The sequence below is a fragment of the Falco cherrug genome, chromosome Z (assembly GCF_023634085.1).
Source record: "Falco cherrug isolate bFalChe1 chromosome Z, bFalChe1.pri, whole genome shotgun sequence".
Taxonomy (NCBI): Eukaryota; Metazoa; Chordata; class Aves; order Falconiformes; family Falconidae; genus Falco; species Falco cherrug.
In genome coordinates, this window is record NC_073720.1 from 75,286,521 (window position 1) to 75,302,265 (window position 15,745).

The window sequence follows — 15,745 nt, forward strand, 5'->3', positions numbered from 1 at the left end:
GGAATGGTAAGGGGTTGCATTTGATTCCGAGTAAAGTGCCTTTAATGTCATCCCGCAGTTGAGGTTTGAGCCTTATACTGAAGCTGGGAAGTACGGGTTCTATCTGTAAAATATTCTAAAAGATTAACTGTTCACATTCTAAAACTGTTAACTACAGCATATCCGTGTTTACTGTCGAGCTTTTTGCATTATTACTAAGAGGGATTACTGGGAAGCTCCACAGTGCCAGAAGCAGTTCTTTCTGGAAGCACTGTATTTAGGATTTCAGTGGATGTGGCTGATACCTTGATCAAGTATGGTCTTATCAGCTGACAGGTATTTTCTGCAGAGGCAACAGCATTGTTGTCCTGAATACACAGTCCTGTTGCGATAGCTGTTTTTCCAACTGGTTTCAGCAGGCTCAGGGAATGTCTGTTGTGTAATGACCTGTACAAACCATGGCATCCTTTTCAAAATGTCAGCATGTTCAAACCTGAAAAAAGCTTTGTTTGTGTTCTAATAGAAAAGAATAGATTTGTTGTTCAGAAATTCCACTTGGAAACAATGATATGATTTTTCAAAATGAAGTGGCTTAAAAAAGTAAAAAGGGGCAGCATGTTGCTGTATTCAGAAGCAGTTTACTAGGTATGTGAATGTAATTATTCAGCTGCTTTGATTTTTACGGAAAACAATAAAGATTGATGGACTCCACCGCATCTAATTACAGTGTTCAGCAGCTCCTAAGATGGTGAGCTGACTCAAAGCATAGCTGCCAGAAGTCAAAATTTCTTTTTCTGTTTTCCACTCTTAAATTCTCCTAGTACCTGACTATATAACCATGCTTATTGCGCTTTCTATGTCCTGTTCAGAAGGAGAGGGCACTAGGCACTATGTGGCTATGAATGAAGATAGTAAACTGAGAGAATTGTGATATTGGTTGTCATTTGGTTGCATTAACAACCACATATAAAATTGAGTCTGAGAATTTATAGACAGTGACTTAAGATGGTATGTGAATCGTTAGGATGAAAAATCTTACATTTCATTGTTCTAATGAGATATGTACAAAATATTATTTACTTATCTCTGCTTAGTTACCGCTTGTCAGAAGCAAGTCAGTGCTAAGAACACATGGAATGGAATGGCAACTACCATATTAATTTTTACAGGAATCCATACCAAAAATCTCAATTTGTTTGAAACCTTTGGCATTTCTCCTGAAATAAGAACAGACTTGGAATGACATTCAATCTGTTTTGATCTTTGTTGGGGTTTCTTTTCCAGTCACTGTATTTATTGTCTTTTTTCTGTTATCTTTTTCATTTTACTAGAGGGCTGTGATTTAAGTAAAGAATGCATAATGAAGGCAGAAAAGATTAAACAAGAAGTTAGCAAGTGAAAGACATTTTTCACAAAATTGCTTGGTAAAAATTGCCCAAAATGTAAATTTTTTTCCCACACCAGCAAAAAATGGCAGGTTTCCAAATTTCAGATGAAAAATAGAGGAAAAGTTCATAAAAGCCTTTTCCAAATTTTTTCTTCCCCACCTTTTTCTTTGTTTGGAAAAACTTTCTGGACAATACTTGAGCTGTACAAACGGCTAGTCAGAAAGTAATGATTAGCGGGAACATTGTACCAGAGCAGGCACAGGGAAAGATGAATATTGGGTTCATCCAGTTGCCATCCCCAGGCTGGCAACTTAACATATGAGCATGCGAATGTCGTGTTTCTTGGAAATAATTGTAGCAAGACTCTATAGGATATCTTAGGGAAGAGAAAGGCTGTATTCGTCTAGAACACCTTTGAGTAAGCTGACTTTACTTGCATTCATTCTCACACCCACGTATTTGCAGGCACCAAGACCTGCATTCCCAAGGAGTCTGTCCAGCACCACTTGTGTTCAACACACAGGACAAGGGCAGATGATGCCTGACACTGTGTTACCTCCCTAGGGTCCTTCTGGACTGGAGACAACACAGCAGGTTTGGTACAGGTCTTTCATTACCTTCAGGAGGCTTCACTTGCTGTGGAAATGTCTTGTGCATCAGGATTTTGCTTCCTGTGATTTCATTAATCTCAGGCAAGGTTGCTGCTCGTGGCCTTTTTTTGTTTGGAATATTTGTCCATTTCTGTGGTTGGCTGTTAGAAGGAAATTCTTCAGTTATTGGAGAAATAGCATAGGCAGTATTGCTCAGTCCTGTTGTCATCTTCCTAATGTGGGGATTGGAGGTCAGTGGTGCTGTGGTTGTGTCAGAGTGCAACCTTCTGGGCTTGGCAGAAGCAGTGTGTTCCCCACTTTTGCTCCTGGAATTCATGTATACTCTTACAATATAGGTTCTCCTTTTGTTTATTCCTGTCCATCCAGACACAGACATTTATATTCTTATGTCATTTATACCAACCTTAATACTTCTGTGACACATCCAGATACATTCCGTCTGGCTGACTATCCCACAGCTCTGTCAGTACACAGACAGAGTGTATACTTTCACGTGTGTGTACTGTCACTTCTTTCTCATGGTATAATCCAGGAAGACCTCTGCAGAATGTGGTAATTTTAACAGAGTGCTATGCCCGGGGCTCCAGAACTCCGAAAGCATTATACAGCTCTGACCTCTGAAGGATCCACATCTTAATTTACCAGACTGTGTACTGCGTTTTCAACTTCATCAGCAGAACACAAAAAAGGCGAATACATTTCAGGATAGGATTCTTTTAGTTCTTCCTGTCTAATTTTCATGGTGTCATAGTGGTGGGGTACTGGACTGGGATGCGGGAGACATGGCTTCTATTCCTTATGCTGCTCATTTCCTAAGGGGAACTGTTGTTGAAAAAATCAAGGATAGTACTTCATACTGTTGTGATTTGGTTTGTTTCTCAAGGGCCTGTGGGTCAGTAAAATTAGGAGACAAACACTTCACCTGAAATACTTCATCTACTCTAGCACTTTTTTCTTTGATTTTTAATTACAAAGTAGCTGTTTATTTATGATGGTCCTTGCAAGTTTCTAATCATGAGGTGGGACAGAGCAGTTTTGCAGATTGACCCTCCTGGAGATGTACATTATTTCTGCTTTGGGTCTTCATTTGTTTCAGGGAATTTCTTTCTATTTTAGAAACAAGATTTTATGGATTAGTTTTCTCATTTCCCTAATAAATTGAATGCTTCTGCGATATAAAGTCTTAATGCTGACTTTAAGAACTTTTGGTTGTTCTTTTTGTTTTGTTTTGTTGTTGGGTTTTGGTTTTTACTTTTATTGCAGGCTAAATGCTTGAAACATATGGATAAGAGCTGATCTTATTGAACATTTACATTACTCCCATAAACATACATAACTTCCATGGTGGATTTTATTCTGAAGACTTAAAGAGTAAAGAAGTCTCTGTTTTAAATGAGCTTGTATGTGTTGCATGAGAAAGCTAATACTACCTTAAGGATCTTTAAGAACATAGATCATATATGGAAATCTTTTGCTGTTTAAAGATTGATCTGAAGTCTGAAATCAGCTGGAGCCTTCACTATGTCCTCGTGAGTGTCAGAGACCAGCAAAAAAGCAGGCAGGATTTAGCACACTCCCAGCAAAAAGCAAGGGAAAGACAGCCAAATCTTACTCAGTGACAGCTGAAATTGCTTTGTATTATTAGACTCCTATAGCATACTGTAAAACTTGGGATGGCGGCTTTTGATCAAAGCGAAGCTCACGTTGCTTTCATTAATGTGGTACAGGGTGTACGAAGGCCTGCTTTGTCCTACCATTTGTGGCATTAGCAGTGCAATTGCTTATAAAATGTCACGTCCCGTTCCTTCAGTGTATTGGTGTAACACAGAGTAATTGCAGATGTCAATTCGCTTATTTTACAGTTGTGTAATGCAGGTCTGAATTCCATCTCCAGGACAGAGGCTGGCGTGATACTGCAGTTCACACAGAGGGATTAAGCTGTGCTTTTGGCTTCAGTGAACAATGCGGCGGATAAATAAATTGAGAGCAAGGTTTATACTTTGCAGGATAGTGAGACTTTGCATCTAGTTAAAGAAGCTAGGGTTGAGGAGACTTCTGGAATGAAGCCTCTGCATTTGAAACTAGCTCAGAGGCTTTCTGCTGCCTTCAGGCAAATACTTTTGCACTGTCCGAGTACACTAGATGCAGAAATTAGTACTGACAGTGAAGTTTGAGAAGTTATTACATGGTAATGAAAAGATAGTAGGGAAAAAATGCCATTCCTGGTGACATGCAAATGAACATTTTGAAGTGACACTCCCAACAGAATCCTGGATTACTGTTCTTTAATTCTTCATTGAGATAGCAAACACGTAAAAAGCACCCCAACTTTTTATAATCAGGACTTTGTTGTACTTGAAGGACTTCTCAATTCAGAAGTTGTGCGTAGGGACATGGAGAAAAAGAGCAGAAGTAAAGACCAAAGAAGCTGGGAGGTTGTCTGTATGCAGCAGTTCTTAAAAACAAAAGTGAAGCCTTATGAGTCTCTCAGCAGTTTCTTTAATCTCATTCCCATTGCTCAGTAGTATCTGATGTTATATAGTGCATTAAACAAGTGAGCTTCTGTGCTGGTTTTCTGAAATCTGCTGCCAAACACACCTTACTAATCTAACTCCTTTGTTTCTAGTTGCTTTTTTGCCCTGTAAGTTACTCCTGAGACCGAGCAAATACGACTAACATCATGCAGCTTTCTCTCACTTAAATTGGGAAGGCTTACCCCTTTGTTCCTGCTAAAACAGTCTCCATTGTTAGTAATTCATCAAAAAAAGATATTATGCCTCTCTGAGACCAAATCAGTAAGTCCACTGAGTGTAAAGAGTCCAACTTTTCTGTGTGTAAATACTTCCCCTGGAGAATCCAACAGTAATGATAAGGAAATCTGAGAAAGTGAAAGACTAGTAGGCTCCAGTTTGAGTTTCCTGAAAGTTTTGCAGTTTTCTCTGTTACAGCGCTCTATTTTTGGGATTATTCTTTGATTACATGTCTGATCTGGCCTAAGGTCTGGCAGCAAAAGGTTCTTTCTTAGCCTGAAGGAGGCCGTATTTCGTACTGTGGATCACAGCTGAAGTGATGCTGAGCTCCTGCAGGTTCTCTTGGCATTGCCTCAGTGCCCGTCTGTTCACAACATGTGGCCCAGCATTTGCCTTCTGCTGCCTTGGCTAAATGAACTCCTGGGATTTATACTGTGGCTTCAGGAAACAAGAATCACACGTGAGATGCTGGCTTTAAAGAGCTGCACATTTTAGTTTCTGGAATACTAAGTTTGAGGATGTATTTGCTTACTGGCAAGTGTAAATTTTGTTTCTGTCTTCAGGGTGAGGGGACTCAGTGAATCCACAAAACTCACAGAATGAGTCTTTAAAAAGGTGCTCAGTTCCCTGTTGCTGACATAGGGAGGATCATAGTAGGTGTTAGAAGTGGTTGTTACCAGTTGCAGTGGAACGGGAATCTGGGCTCCTTGCAGGGTGGAATAAGTTGTATCACCACCACTGTGAATGGCCTCTCAAAGAGACAGGTTCTTGCTTTTATACAATAGAAACCTGCACGATGCAAAACAGGGATATGTTTAACACAATGGTTATTCATATGAAAAACGTATATTAGATGTCTTTTATCTTGCTGCAAACCCTTAAGTTGGGAAAGGGTTCAAAGTTTGGCTATTGCTGAATCTGACAGTATTTTGGCTCTCAGTGGAACTAGGGTAGAATTAGGTCTAATACATGGCTCAGTTTTGAGCCCTAAACAAATCCAGAATTCTGGGACAGATATTCTATCAAATATGTAGATGTGTTTCCTGCCAGTGTATCATCTGAAATGCAACTACTTTTAAAGGGTACCTGGTTTCCAGTGCTGGAGAGCATTTTCCAAAACGTGAGCGTTAACAGATGTTTCTGTCTCCTTAATTCAAAAAGCTGAAATCAGACTGCTGCTAATGGGAGGACTGAAAAATGAGGGAAACTACTTCACCGCCAGCTCTTGGGGACTGATTTGGGTTTTAACCTATCAATAACCATTTCTGTGAGGTAGGGATGGACCTGTGGTCATGCCTCTATCGAAGAGGGTGGACGGGCAAAGGGGGCTGGGCTTTTATTGTTTCTTTCTATACATGCAAAATCTAGGGTCTGCCTTGATGTGGGGCAGGCTGGTGCCTTGCTTATTCAGTCTGAAGAAAATAGGGAAAGATGAAGGGATGGGAGAAAGGGAGGCAGGGAGGGAAGAAAAGCCAGAAGAGAAGGAGGAAGGGTGTTTTCAACTGAGACAGTAATAATGTTAATAGGAGTAAATATAAGATCTTTTTATCAATGCAAAGAGTATTTAGAAAGACCAGGATGTGTGACATATGCGGAGTTCTCTTCTTTGTTTTGGCTTTCTTTGTTTTTGTTAAAGCATTTTACTTGCTAGCAGTTACAAATCAAATTCTCCAAGGAGAACTGTAACAGAAGTAGAACAAGCAGAGAATTAAAACCTCGTCCCAGGGGTATATAGCCTCTATTTCACTTGTCAGGGAATAGCAAGGGGAAATACACTATGCTTGGGGAAGGGTGAGTTGTTTTCTGTGTTTGCCGTGTTGCGCAGCTGCTGAAAGTAGTCTTTTCCACTGACTTCTGAGGCAAGGCAATAGGTTTACAAGTATCAGCCAGAAGCTCTCCATTAGTCAAAACTACTTTTGCAGAACAACTTACCCTTTTAGAATGCAATCCTGAGGTTTATTTGTTTTTATTTTGACAGCCCTCCCTCTGCTTCCTAGAACTGAATAGGAATCGTTAAGTAATCGTGGTAAATGTAGGCAGATGACACATTCACCAACATAAGTAAAGGTTTACGGAGCTTGTGCTTACTACTGAGAACGTGTGAAGTCCTGAATATTTAAACGGAAAGAGTAAGGGAAATGTGAAAAAACTGTTATTTGATGTACTCAGAAAAACCTGTTGATCCACAGATGACATGTTTAAACCCTCAAAAGCAAACTGGGAGTAAAGGGGTAAGGGAGAAAAGAACTACTTATATTTTTTATTTTGTATTTTGAAAGTTAAAGCTTGTTCAGTATTTCAGGGGGTTTTGATGGGTTTTAGGAGTTTCTTTGGCTAATTAAAAAGGCTTTTACCCATAATAAATCTACAGAATGTCTAAGCTGAAAATTAAAATTTGAAAACAAGTACTTCCAGGGGTTTGAGTTCCTTCTGTCTCTGACTTCCTCTCTTCTCTTCTCTGACAAGTACATACAAAACACACTCTCTGTCAGCTCAGGATTGTAAGAAGGGTTTTAAAAGTCCAAATAGCTTTCTGTTGAAAAGTTCTGTATTTAAAAAGAATGCTTTTGCAGAGTTAAATTCTTCCTAACTTTAATGGCACTATGTAATTGCAGTATGTTCTCAACTACTTTACCTGATCTAATTTTAGGTGAGGTTTCCTCATGGCCCTTGGGGGACATCTCACAGTCTACTGTGTGCAAGCCTACACTTGCACATATTCTGTGCTTTCACCTAAAAAGACAGAAAAATAAAGCATGCAAAGAAAATGTAGCTGCTGAAATTTTGAGATTGACAACCAGTTGGTTTCACCTTTTTTTTTTCACTGCCAGCGTAGGAGGCAACTAACTATTTGAACAGCACCATTTAGCTCATTACCTCAAGGAACAAAGATCAGTATCTTCAGCCTGAGTAATTCTCTTTGGTATAGGGCAGTGAAGGCTATGGTAGTGACACAATCATTTCTGCCTGCCTTTTCTTTCTTTTGGCTTAGAAAACAGCACTTTCTAAACCATATTAAGCTTATCCAAACTGAAGATGAAAAAAAAGGCATCTGTTCCCTAAAACTTGTACTGATTGTAACTACGTCATTTTCCCTTCACACCATAGGTTTGTTGGCCTGTGTGTAAACAGAAGATAATCTTATAAGATTGTCTAGATAACGGGACTTAGTTTCCATCTTTCATTGTACTGAAGTATGCTAGCAAGTTGGACTGCCATGCCCCCTCACACCTCTTCTCCCAGTTAGATCTTTGTGTTTATGATCTAACCAGAGGACAGGAGGTTTTGTTAGTCAGATGCTCTTTTGGTAAACATGGATGAGAGAATGAAGGCATTTGATTTGTATGCAGATAAACAGCATAATAACCGTGTTTCACTCCAGTGGTTTTAAATCAGCTAGGCAGCCTGTTCTTGGCAGCTTATATGCTGAGCTGTTTTCAGCAGTGTCTCAAAACAAAATGTCATTTGTGAAAGTGGTGTTAAACAGCCATTCTTCTATGCATGCACCAGCACTGAACTTGTGTGTGAGGCTGGTCAGAATAGCTGACGAAAACATTTCCGATTGCACTACAATGCCTAAAAACCAAAAAGCCACCTTGCATTGCATCCACTGAAAGACAGGCAGCGATCGTTACCATCCGGAAAAAAATGCAAGCATTTCCATTCTTCTAGCCTCCAAGGACCATGCCTGTAATATCTTGTTTTGATGATAAGGTTATACAAAATGGGTTTGCAGAATTATTCTTCATGCTTGTCTTAAAGCCTTTGCTCCCGGAGTCTCGTGGTTACACAATCCCTGGCTCTCTCTTGCTTTTTATTTTCCTATGCACAATGCTTTTGATGAAAACCTTTATGATAGGAAGATGTGCATTCCAAAAGCTCAAAAAGCAAGAAAAGATGAATCCAAGAGTGTTATGTTGAAAATAATATTTTTCAAGTAAATACTGTAAATTACGAGCATCTTTCTCATGATTTTAGAATGCCTGTATATAGTTCATCATATGTGTTCTTAAAAGTGCATCCAGCTTGCTTGTGCCTCCAAACCCATTTCAATTCTAAAATATTTTGATTTATGGATAATCATCAGTTTCATAACTTCAGAGCAAAATTGGTAAGAACAGCAACCAAAGCAAAAATTTTTGTGATAAATGCTTTGGAGAAGAGAAGACATTTAAATCAAAGACAAAAATTACTGAGGTGAGAACAAGTTAAAATGGGAAAAAAATATAAGGTCCTGGGCACTACCAAACCCTACCACACCATTTAGTGAAATACTCTGAGTAGTAACTCCAGAAGAAATAAAAAATGTTAAAAAGGAATAACAATTTCAGACTGATAGGATTTTTTTAAAATGTATCAGATAATGGGTTTTTTCCTTTTGTTACTTTGCAGCTTATGAAGGGTGCAGGAATATACCTTCTATGCAGAGCCAAGAATCTCCTTTGTTTCCTGCTAACACTGATAAACTGAGCTGCCTTGCTTCAATGGCCCAGCACTGTTGCTGGGTTGTTTACAGCCCTGGCACGTCCTGCAATTTCAAAGTCTCTGCTGTTGTTACACAGCTGTACTCTTCTGTGCTGTGATTTTACTCAAGGGTCACAGGTAGTTTGCTCTACACAAAATAGTTTCATGTTAAGATTCTTAGTTGCAGAAACATACCAAAGGTATTGTAATATACCTATATTGTAATATAAAAACAAATATACCAAAGCACTGTACCTCACAGCTGCACAAAGCTGAGCTGAAGTGGATCAGGGAAACAGTTACCTGGTTGTTACCTGCTGAGACAGCTGGGCAAGATGAATCAAAGTTCCAGGCTGGCCAAGACAAAGCCAGACAAGACTGGAGGCCTTGCAGAGTTCATACAAATCCTGTGGCCTGTCAGTAGTTAGGGTAATATCACATTTATTAGTCTACACTTCTCCCTTTGGTTCTATAATTCTACCTCTTTGAATTTATTCTTCAATCTGCTTGTTATCTTTATAGTTCTCTATTCACTGAATTCCTCATAAGCCTGTGGATTTATTGAAAATTTGTGTAGATGAGTTACATGTGTATTAGGACTTTATTAGTACTGTCACAGAGGTTTTTTCACTCAGTTTAATGGGAAAGCCCTTTCACTGTAGTGAGCCATTGACTAAGGCAAGTTTGTGTCATGTCATTAACGAGTATATTAAAAAGCATGACTCTTGTGTGATTCAGTCAGAGGACCCAGTTATCATGGTGGCTGCTTGAGTCCTGTTGTGTCTCTGAGGCTTTGCTTGGCTGGCAGTGGCAAATGAGATTTAGACCTACTTTTCTTTTGTAGTCTTTAGGAGTGGGTGCAAGTTTGCATCTTTTTAGTTTGCATGTTAACCCAGAGCTCACTCACAGTTTAGGTACAAGACTCACTCCTGTCTTCAGTAAAAATGTGCAGTTAGTTCCTGTGCTGCCCTGAGTGCCCTTAATTTGATGTGTGTTAGTAGCAGTGAAGATGACCGATAGTCTGTTAGCAGTCACATGAGTTTTTGAAAAAAGCTTCTAGAACTTAATTTGGTTTTGAATTATTTTGGTGGATTACCTGGACTGGCAACAATCTGCTAGATTATTCCAGGGAAAACAAATTACCCCAAAACCTGAACTTCTGTTGATTAGATTTTATTGCAGTCACCTTTGTCCATACATACCCTTGACAAGCAAATTCAGTGGTACTGGCAGAAACACAGCTATGACAATATAGAGGGCTTTATTTTTGTACTTTGTTTGCCCTTTCTGGCATGTTCATATCAGTAAGAATTCACTTTCAGTGCTGTGAGCATATAGATGGTACTGCAAAGGACAATTCATACATGGACGTTATTGCTTTCTACCTTTCTACCTGAAAGGAGGTTGCAGACAAGTCGGGGTAGGTCTCTTCTCCCAGGTAACAAGTAACAGAACAAGAGGAAACAGACTCAACTTGTACCAGGGGAGGTTTAGACTGGGTATTAGGAAAAATTTCTTCACTGAAAGGGTTGTCGGTCTGGTATTGTAACAGGCTGCCCAGGGAGGTGGTGGAATCACCACCCCTGGAGGTATTTAAAAAACGCATAGATGGGGTGCAGAGAGACATGGTTCAGTGCTGGACTTGGCAGTCCTGCGTTATCAGTTAGGCTCAATGATCTTAAAGGTCTTTTCCAACCTAAATGATTCTATGATTCTATGGCCTAAGAGTGAACTTGTGCATACCTTTGGTGTCTGGCTGGTTCAGTCTGCAAACTGCAGAAGCCAAAGTTTTGTTCAAAGGAACACATCCTGCTAGTATCACTTATGTTGATTTTTAATGTTTTCACGTGAGACTGCTGAGCTAAAATTGTCCAAGTCTGTGAGGAGGCTTTCTGAAACAGTGATATACAAGCAAATGCTTTATTCAAGTCTCTTGCTTTCTAGACTGTACAGGGTAGGACTTCCTCCAAGAAGAGTCCTGGACAGACAGGTATATGAATCAAGTTGCCTTTTCCTGTCCCTTACAAAACCTTGCCTGATGATAGAGAACATGCTAGTTTAACAGTGAAATTAATTTTATTCCTCTGACAGCAATGTCTTGATAAAAAGCAAATGTGAAATCTCACCCAGCCGGAGTCACTGGCAGCCACTAGCAGCAGCCATCCTGTCCAAGTGTTGATGCAAAAGTTGTGGAACTCCTTCTTAACACATCTTAAAAGTTTCCTGTTTTCTGAGTCCGCTATATCCACAGATCAGCACTGAGAGTGACAGAGATCATTTGAAAAAGCAGTGTCAAGTATTAGATTTGGACAGTGAATCTGCAGATGGCTTATAATGGCTGTGGGGCTTATTTTGCATTTTAATTTATGTGAAAGCAGTATGCAGAAAGGGTTAGTAAACCTTTCAGCTTTCTAAGACAGGTGAGAACATGATTACTTTTCAGTTCTTTATTTATTTGTGTATCCACAGAGAGCTAAAGAAATGTCATACTACATGCCTGATCGCTCAAGTTAAAAGACGGGAAAAGGCTATTAGCTCATGCATATTAGCAGCCATTGGTCTGGTGCTGTATGTTTGGTATGATTGGCCAGATGCAGCAGTTGCAAGTGTGCTGAAATCTTCCCCAAGTTTTCCATGCTGGAAATATGTGATGTATTAAATCTGATACTTTACACAACTTTTATTTCTTAGATTCCATCCTGCAACTTGTCGTTATCACCAGCACAGTAAACACTTCATTCCTTTGTTAGAGAGAGACACATTGTTGTTTTCATCTTGGGGCTCAAATATCTCTTTGCAAGCAGGTTCTGAAATGAAAAGATCCTTTTGAAAGTAGCTTTCAAGAGAACAAAGCTGTAAAGTAATTTATACTTCCAAAATACCTGGAAGCTGGCTACCTTTAGCTGTCACAGTCATTCTCTTATGAACAAATACCTCCTATTGTGATAATTGTTGTATTGCTTATCTTGGGACTCCTTTATGCCAATCACTATTATTGTGAGCTTTGCTCCCCAGGACCAAACCCATTACAGTGGATCTCCTCCTCCCCATTGTCATCCATCTCTCTGTCAATTTCCTGCTATTTTTTTTTCCTTTGTGCCAGGATGCGCAGGGAGGTGGAGTTTGGAGACATTCCAGTTTCATCAGTAGGAGCAGGTAAAAATGTTCAGTGACTGCATACAAGGAGAAGTCCTCTGGGTCCAATTCATACCCGTCAGCACTGAGTGGCTGCGCGCTCATTAGTACCAGATCAGCGCATTGTGGATTGCCAAGAAGTGGTAAATTCATCTGGATAAGGCATTGGGTCTGTGACTGTGCTCCTGCTGAATTCACTGAATGCACAATCTGGCTTTTCAGTGTCTTTTTGGTAGCTGTAAGAGGACAGGCAATACTTGATTCAGAGCACGGTCTGTAAATGTAGTTAACCAATGATCTTACTTTTAATAATTCTCAGTTACACCTATGCTTAGTACCTGAACAATGCATGAAGACACACAGCTCTGGTACCCTTGGTGCAACTATTGGGAGACTGAAAGCTGAATTTTTAGTTATGCTGAAAGACAGACTTAGCTGTTGCTGGACTCTGTTATTTATGGAAGTTTTATCCCTGCCTTCAGTGACTGTGCAGTTAGCTCAGCAGTGCTTTAAAAAATTCAGTCCTGGCCATTTTTATGGCAGCTGTGCTCTCTGCAGAGATCATTAATGCATCTGACTGCAAGAGGAGCAGAAGCATCTCCCTGTGGATGTATCTGTCACTGGCAGTGGAGCGCAATGATCTGGGCTGTTTGCTCACTTCTGAATGATGAGCAGCTGAGACCAACTGGGGAAAAAATGTCTTGCAGACCCCTTGTGTGCCTGATCTACAGAGCTTCAGTGTCTTTTGCAACGCTTCCTGCGGAGAAGTGGACACAGGCTAAAGCAGCTTATTGTTTTGGAAGAATCAGGTCTGTCCCTGGTGTGTTGGCCACTATGGCAGCCGTCATACAGATGTTGGTTGGGTTTTTTTCCATGTACTGTAAGTAGAGGCATAGTGATGGCTTTGAAGCTAAGCTGTGGCCATGTTGTGTGACTGATGCATAGCTTTATAGATGAGATGGTGCAATATTGCATGGCTCCACTGGAAGGTCCAAGAAAAAACTTGCAGTTCTTATGATCCCATCATCTATTGAATAATCATAATTATTTGACATGTGACAACAGCTCAAAGAGTGAGTCCACGTTTATGAAATACTTGCATAAACTTATGAAGAAATAGTGAAGGGTACCTACTAGAGCTCCTAATGTGCCCCATTGTATCCACTCCTAGTGACAAGCCACAGACTAAAGTAATTTCACTAGCTTTAAGATTTTAGTTAGGCCAACAGTAAGCTGCTGACTGTTGATGCAAGATGTATTTCTTTGGCCCACATAGATGTGGCAAGTTCATCAGGCTGGAGAAGGTGGGCAAGCCATTCTGGGGGCATCACTGAGGACCAGGTAATATGTGTGCCTGCAGACATGACAACTATGTCACTTAAAATGTAGTAACTGATTTTTGGAAAACTTAGATGATAAAGGATCACAGGAAAAACACAGAGAAGGGAAAAGATGGTCTTTGCTTCCTTGTCTTAATCTAGGTAAAATGCAGCCTAGGCACATTTGGGTTTAATTAGGTGTCAGCCTATGCAGTGTGAACTGACAAGAGTCTGATGAAAATAGGTGAGAGTTTGGGCAAGATGGAGCCAGACAGAAGCCCAGCCTTAGCTGATATTGGTTAAAAATGTTCTCATTATAGTCATAGGTGAACAGAGGTCTTTGTCCCTGCATCACTTCCTCAATGCAGTTGGGTCCCAAATTTTACTTTTATTATTACTTTGAGTAGGCTTTCCTGCAAAGTCAGATGAAGAACAGAATAGCCAGGAACACCTATAAGAGAAAGGCAAGAAAACAGGTTTACATCCTTTTACGATTTTTCAAGAGTAGAAGTAGAACCTTGTTCATGCAGCTCCCTAAATGGTCACTTGCTTGGTTTTCTTAGGAAGAGATGACCCATATAGGCATGTCAGTTATGCAGTGGTGTACCAGCTATTGGAATCCAGATTCTTGCAGGACTGCCTTAGATGCTGACCAAGAGTTTGCAAAACTGGAAGAAAAAGCACAACCAGAACTGTACTGTGAAGAAATCAGATGTGCAGGGAAGTAGTGGTGAAGAGGCAGGATGAGGAACTTCCATACTGAAGGACAAAAAACAAGAGAGAGAAAATGAGATGGAACATGTAAATTGAGAGCGACCCGTTCTAAACAATAGCTGTCGACAGAATCTGCGTATCAACCAGGTTGCATACAGAACAGCTGTGGTGAATGGTCTAAACTACGTCAGCATTAACTTTAGGGCCTATAAATATGTGAACTATGTGTCCTGAGGCAGAATGCTGTTAAGAGAAATAGGAGTGTTTGGGAGGAAAGTAAATGATTGGAAGCTAACGAAAAATCTTAGGGCTAGGAAAGACAAAGAGGCAGTACAAAGTGCTACCTTTGCAAACTGTGACTTCCCACTACTCTCTGGAAAAGTGTCAAAAGCGTATGTGGGGGAAGGAGGTTGTGGCAGGTACTTTTCCTTAGCATGAAGGTTGCTGGGTGAATTGAAGCAGTGGGGAATTGCTTTAGTAAGTGTCATACTGAGCATTTTGGTGGAGATCAGTATAAGAAAAGAAATAAAACCCAGTGCCCCCAACTTCTCAGTCTCAGCCTGCAGCCATCTCTTCTGTTTCTGGGGCTTGCACAAAGTTAAAATGTGGAGAACTGGGGAAGGCCTGCAGTTCTGGTAGAACTGGGAGTTGATCAGGAATTAAAGTGCCTAGCAGCTGCTGCATGCTGTTGTGTCTGTTGATGCCACAGAAAGTAACTGGATATCCAGTGCAGACTGTGATATCTGCAGTTAGGACAGCTATTGTAAGGAAGTAAATAGTGGAAGAGAATGAGAGGTTAAGGACTTGGTTGTAGCAGGAGCAAAGAAAGAAGGAAGAGATGCACATAGAAGTAAAAGAAGCCGGGGCTGTGATTGCTGAGGTACAGCTGCAGGATCACGCTGACTGAGAAGCCACCTGGAAGCACAATTTCAAAGCATGTGGTGTGCATAACTGAAGCCAGTTAGTCTGAAACATGCACTAGCCAAGGGCTTGCAGGAGCATGGGCTGGTGCGGAGAGGGCAAAGTGTGACGCACAATGAAAGCAGCAGTCTCCATCATGGTGTGAGCCTCACATGTAGTGAAGCAAGAAGTGTGGCATTTGTGGCTCTACAGCTCCTTTAGCATGCCTTATAGAAAATTTTGCAAGAAAAGGCAGAACCATTTACAAAGAACATCTGAGTGTTTTCAGGGGCAAAGCAACTAGACCAAAGGAAATCAAGCACAGCAAATGCAAGTGATAATCAATATGAAAATATTTTACACTCTCTGCAATCTTTGCTATTTTTGTCTTCCATAGTACAGAAGAATATGTAATCCATTCCAACGCTATGGATATTTTTAACTTGGCATGTCTTAGCTTTGCTTTCACTGTTTTTGTTTTGTTT

At 40.3% G+C, this 15,745-nt stretch overlaps 1 protein-coding gene across 4 annotated transcripts in view; it reads left to right on the plus strand.

Moving 5' to 3' along the window:
• The window catches only part of PLPPR1 (phospholipid phosphatase related 1), a 136,243-nt gene that overhangs the window by 31,483 nt on the left and 89,015 nt on the right, over positions 1–15,745 (plus strand). The window lies entirely within an intron of this gene.